This window comes from Salmo salar, chromosome 12, assembly GCF_965601325.2.
Source record: "Salmo salar chromosome 12, fSalSal1, whole genome shotgun sequence".
NCBI classification, from domain to species: domain Eukaryota; kingdom Metazoa; phylum Chordata; class Actinopteri; order Salmoniformes; family Salmonidae; genus Salmo; species Salmo salar.
In genome coordinates, this window is record NC_138302.1 from 52,065,361 (window position 1) to 52,071,642 (window position 6,282).

The 6,282-nt window shown below is 42.8% G+C and overlaps 1 long non-coding RNA gene across 2 annotated transcripts; it reads left to right on the top strand.

The window, feature by feature from the left end:
* The first annotated feature begins 756 nt into the window (after positions 1-756).
* LOC145859328 (uncharacterized) lies at positions 757-5,122 on the top strand. Of its 2 annotated transcripts, none has more exons than XR_014379530.1 (5): positions 757-1,703; positions 2,229-2,371; positions 3,106-3,196; positions 3,461-3,691; positions 4,656-5,122. It is a non-coding gene; the product is annotated as an uncharacterized LOC145859328 (long non-coding RNA). The 2 variants fall into 2 exon arrangements; XR_014379531.1 differs by having other exon boundaries at positions 758-1,703; positions 2,229-2,319.
* Positions 5,123-6,282: the final 1,160 nt, after the last annotated feature.

Below are 6,282 nucleotides of genomic sequence, written 5' to 3' on the forward strand. Positions count from 1 at the left end.
GAAAGCTATCATCACTGAGTAGTTGCACTTTGACCAGAATCAAACCCAACATCTTGGATGGTTTCACCCAGGGGCGGACTGAACATCTGGCATTTCAGGCAAATGCTGGCCCATTTTTAGTCCGATGGGCAGTCTAACTGGGTTTCTTTATGTGCTCAAAATTATAATTATCTGGCTAATAATGGTGGAAGGGCCAGCCCTGGGCATAAGCAACATAGGTGGTCGCCTAGGGCACCCAGCCACAAGGGGGCCCGAAAAAGTAGAATACACACAATTTCTAAATTATGTTGTGCATCAGCAGTTTTCCTCTTGCTATGTCAGTCAATTAGCCCAAGCAACCTTTTTTGGATTGGTAATCTAGTCTACCCAGATATCTGTTGTAATTACCGCCAGGGCACAAAGGGGCCCTGACCTCCAGGGGGCCCTCATTTATTTTGTTAGTCACTCTCACTCAAATATCATTGTAACATGGCATAAATCATGGCAAAATGTGTAGAATTGCAGGAAATTAGCCATAAAACTGCAATTTTTTGTATCTCCGCCCCACGGCAATTTCATGTAATTAAATGGGGACCTTATGGGAAAAATGGGCCAGTGTGGGGTCTCAAGGAAAAAAATGTGCTGATTTCTGGTCCTAGTCCACCCCTGGCTTCACCTGTCAGTAAAGGAAACTGTTTTTAGGTAGGATTTTTATTTTACAGTACATGAATTACTGTGTATGTATTTACCTAGAAATAACTGCTAATTTCTGGCAATTGTTTCTACACGCTTTGACGAGTGTAAGGCAGGTTGACGTTTCTTGCCCAGCTGTGATTTCCGCTAAATGGGCCAGCTGCAAAATTTTACATGTAGATAATCAACCAACACAGAAGCCACCAACTGCTTTATTAAAGTAGATGTCTGTCCTAGTGAGTTACACATTGTGAGCCGACATGGCAATTCATCCACCAGAGGCAGCTGAGTGCCTTAACAGTTTGCCAAGATCGCCTTGCAAGGATGGGCGTTGGTGGTGGATGGCGGGCAACCGACAGCGTCATTGCATCAGTACTGCAATAAATTCTGCAGTCAAACTTTGTTCATTATGCAATTCAACATTTTAGTGGATGTGTGAGCAACAAAAGTTCAACACTCACCTTTTGTCACTATTTCTGGAAAGTCTACGCATACAATTTGACGCAAACGTTGGATAACTCCAATGTATATACACCACAGAGAAACCACTACAACTGTATGGCGTCAAATCCGATTAAAAAAAGTCGAACGGGCGCCATCGCGCGAGAAAGCAAGATGAAACATCATTGCGCAGTCAAACACTTTTACCGAGAGAAAATGTGGTCGAGCGAGCATAGGACGTTTTCCGAGAGCGCAGGCCAACGTGGTGTGCGCAAATTAAACTTGAGGACTTGCAAGTGTGACTTTGAGCGAGCGCAACTGCATTAAATGAATTTGACAGCAGAGACTTTTGTTTGCCTGAAGAAATACTTACTACATGTCAAGACTCAGAAATGACTGCACTGTCACAAATATGCCGCTTCCACACACGGATGTATTTTCATCCCACTCACACCAATTTTCCAGTCTGTTCTCCAAAACCCATTTTGCTCTCGCAACCGCTTACTATAATTTTAGAACAGGGGGACATTTTGACCATACAGATGAAAGAGGACGGTGAAAGATGAACGATGACTGACAATAATAAAGAGGTAAGTTTGATACTTTTTTCAGTAGAGAAACTAGATAATCAACTAGCTAGCTAATCTACAATGATTTGAATATTGAAATGGAAGGAAGTAGCTAGTGGCTTGGTCTTCTGTTATTAAAGCAGGCTATTGATGAGGCGAGCTAGCAGGGAACCATGTGGTTTAACCCAAAGCAAGGGGGGTTTCGTTTTCTTTACCGTCTCCGATTTAACTAGGAGCATTGTATCTAAGTCGAGGAGGAGTTTAGTAGAGGAGCATGACAGGGTGGCAGAAGAGGGGAGAGGGGTAGGATGAGAAGAGACAGGGATGACCCTCACTGGGGAAAAGGTTAGTGATGGAGGAGGGGGAGCCAAGAGAGGTCAGGCTCTGAACCAAATAATAGTCAATATTGTAAACCGCTAACAACATACTTTGAGATACAATCTGATTTGAAATAAAGATTTGTTACTTTTTACACTCAGTTTCTCGATAAATGAGAATGACCTTAAAAACCATTTATTTCTTCTCTCCATCCCTCTTTCCGTGCAGGTCTACTGTCACAAGTATGTGGTGGTGAAGTTGTTCTCTGCCCAGCTGACAGAGACAGGAGATACAGAGACAGGAGTCCATTCTATTACAAGTAGGTCACCTTGGCTCTCCTCTATGCACAGCACTCCAGGGACTTCCTGCAGGTAACGATGTTATCCACCAATCACCCCCCCCCCCCATAACTGAATCATTAGTGGTACTGCGAGTTCCTCTCATTTCTTTGACTCTGTATGAAGACATTGCGCATAGGACATTTGTCACGAAGAGTGGATGATGACCAGATGCTGGTTATTGGTTAGAAAGATGGTTCTATACTGAATGTATGTGATAGTCATTGCTAAACAATATGAGGGGTATAGATAGGTAAGGGATAGAAGTGAAAACCTATAGGAGGATAGCTCTCCACAAGGTGGGTTGGGCATGAAATAACAGCAGGCTGTTCAATACTGAGCCATGCTGACTGACAAGTGGTGTAGATTGGTACCGGGCAATTCCACAGTAACAGAGTGATGCTGAGTCTCATATTTTTCACTTTAAAATGTATGTCAAACAAACAAATGATTGCAAATTGTTTAAAGTAGTCCTTGTGCATACGGTTGTATGGCTTGTTTCACTTTGAAATCATTGTTGTTTTTTTACATACATTTTTAAAGTGAAAAATCTGAGTGTCAGCGACACTGTACCGTGGAATTGCCCTACAGCTTGGATCAGTCTCACATCGTGTGTTATCACTTATTTGGCTAAATGATTATCCATAGTTGCCGCTACAGCCTCAGCAGTCTTAAAATGGACTGTTACCCTGAATGCAACATTAAGATGTTAAAACATTTAAATTCCAACACTTGTCTGTGATATTCCCTGACGTCAATGCTTGTAGAAAGATCATGTTTGACCAGGTGGAGTCAGGCTTCTACTTCATCGCCCTGGACCACTACACGAACGAGCCAGAAGACGTTAAGTTTGGACCAGTGAGTCACCAACTCATCTTATGCCTTACACAACTCAGCACATATGTATCTTTCCACTTTCCTCAAACTCCAGTGCCCTACTTTTGTTTACCTTTTGACCAATGTCTGGATTGTACAAGGATTTTAAGTTGGGACTTTGACCATACTAAATGTAATTCCATCTCCTGTATTGTTCTGCCCTCTCTATAGAGGAATGGAACGGAGTGAAACGTGATTTTTCATACGTTTGATGTGTTTGACTCTGTTCCATTGATTCCATTCCAGCCATTACAATGAGCCTGTCCTCCTATAGCTCCTCCCACCAGCCTCCACGGTTCTTTTAATTATGGTGATGCCCCAACTGTAAGAACCTGGAGATCTCTACTGGTTTTGAGGGAGGTGACATGGCCACAAACAGTGCCTGGGACACCTTCCAGCGCTACCGCTGTCTGGAAAACGGCCAGAGGGTGGTCTGCTGCAACAGTGTGTCAGCTCGGCTGCACCTGGGAACTAAAGGTATGGCACCTCACTCCCAACAGACATGTATGCTTAAACATACTTGTATGATCATTTATGTGTTTCTTAAAGTGGCAATCAGCAGTTGAAACAATAACAAAGCGTTCTGCCTACCCCTGTTTCGGTAAAAAGCTGAGGGATGGGGCTTGGGGAATGTAACCACTCTCAAATTCATAGACCGAGCTATGGATGCAAGGATTGACCATCACACCTCCTTCTGAAACCTCATTGTAGGAGACGACCCAAAGGTTCCTCGCCTCAGACCTCCAATGGGTTTTGAGAAGGACACGAGTAGAGAGGAAGTGAGGAGTTGAGCAGAGTTGAATTGGGACAGAGCTCATGTCATTGTTTTAAGTGGAATCTTATGTTGAATGATACATTTATTCTGTTTGCACTTCTATCTTGGTTCTACTTGTGCCCTTTCCACCGATGGCTCTGGCTTACTTATAACATCTGATAGGATGAGACTCCCTATGTGATTTGACTCCTGTGTTACAGACTGTATTCAATAAAACTTCCAATGCCAGATTTTAAATAATTTGAGATTCTGTAACTGATAGACAATGGTAGCTCTCAATCAGACAATTACTATAAAACAAATCTGTTTTCCTGAGTGCAATGTTCGGTGTTTTTTTTTTTACCCTTTATTTAACTAGGCAAGTCAGTTAAGAACAAATTCTTATTTACAATGACGGCCTACACCGGCCAAACCTGGACGACGCTGGGCCAATTGTGCGCCACCCTATGGGACTCCCAATCACGGACGGATGTGATACAGCCTGGATTCGAACCAGAGTGTCTGTAGTGACACCTCTAGCACTGAGATACAGTGGCTTAGACCGCTGCGCCACTCGGGAGCCCTCATGAATGCATGGTGTTGTTTTGTCCTCAGTGCTCCTTTGAATGCTGTGTGTACTGATTCAGTTCTAAATGTCCATCCTCACCTCCTCCATCACTTCAACAGATTGTCCAGTCTGCTGAGAGGGTCATTGGCTGCCACCTGCCCTCCATTAAGGTTCCTGCACGACTCCAGGGTAAGGAAGCGTGCAGGAAAGATCATCGCCAACCCCTTCCACCCTTTCTTCCAAAGACTCCCATCTGGCAAACGGTTCAAGTCAATCACGATCGAAACTTCCCGCCACCTGAACCGTTTCTTCCCCCGTGCTATGGCCCTCACCAACCGGCCACCTGGTCCACAATGATCCTCTCATCCATGGACTCTGCGTTATTCATCCAGACTATGCACCGTGCGCTATCATCTTACATTCATCATTTATAATGTAGCTTATAGTGTTCATACTGAATGTGGATCTATGGAAATTCTGCATATATATTTTTGGGCTGTTTATTATGGCAGCACCATTTCACAGAGTCAAATTCCTGTACATGCACATTTCTGGCGAATAAAACTGATTCTGATTCTAAAGCTGATTCTAAAGCTGGTTTATCATATGTCAGTTTAGATTTTAAGTGATAATGCAAGAGAAGCCGGTGTTTGGAGGACATATTGGCACTGGTGTTGTTATGCCCGAGACAAAGTCTAAATGTTCCTTTGCCATACTGGCTGGCAATGTTATTTTTCCTTGCTTGCTAACTAGCCAACTACAGCTAAAATACGATCACGTCAAACAGTGCAGCCCGAGTAACAGCAGCATTTGCATTTGTTTAAGCTGTTCTCTAGTGACATTTATTTGGATACATCCATAACAATGAGCACATGAGGCGCGATTTCGCCTGGCATAGAATATGTGCTCTCTCGTCAGGACACGGTTGTTCAGAGGAGCTAGCCAACAACATAACACAATCACTTCAAACTGAAGCTGGAAAGACTGAACACTAGCTACATTTAATTTCATTGTAACTTTTTTCAATTGACATTTCTTTGTATATATCCATAAAAATTATGCCAGCTGATTTACGATTTTGACTGGCTGAGAAACGTTGCCTGCCTGCCTGTCTGTCTCGTCCCGACTCCTGACGCGTTCATTACTATTGGACAGCTGGAGATCGAATTTGAATATTGAAACAATGGTGCAAATGTCGGAGAGACAAAAAAGATTTGTACAAATCTCTGCTGTTAAAAACTAAATGTTAGTCTAAAAGAAATGTGAGAATGTCTAGATGCTTTTTATAGTGGAGATCAAGTGTATAAATTGCCTGGCTGAGCTGATGAGACAGTGGATTGCGCAGTCAGATGGAACAGAGTAAATAGGCATTTTAATGTCAGATTTAGCCGGTTGTAACTTGTGGAATAGACACAAACTGGAATGTGGTTTTAACCAATCAGCATTCAGGATTAGAACCACTCGTTGTATAATCTATTATTATAAACTAGGTGGTTTGAGCCCTGAATGCTGATTGGCTGACAGCTGTGGTATATCAGACCGTATATCATGGTTATGAAAAAACATTTATTTTTAATGCTCTAATTACGTTGGTAACCAGTTTATAATAGCAATAAGGCACCTCTGGGGTTTGTGGTATATTGCCAGTATGCCATGACTAAGGGCTGTATCAATTGGCCATATACCACACCCCCTCGAGCTTTATTGCTTAATTTGGGACTGGTTATGTACTGGATGAACTGTAGC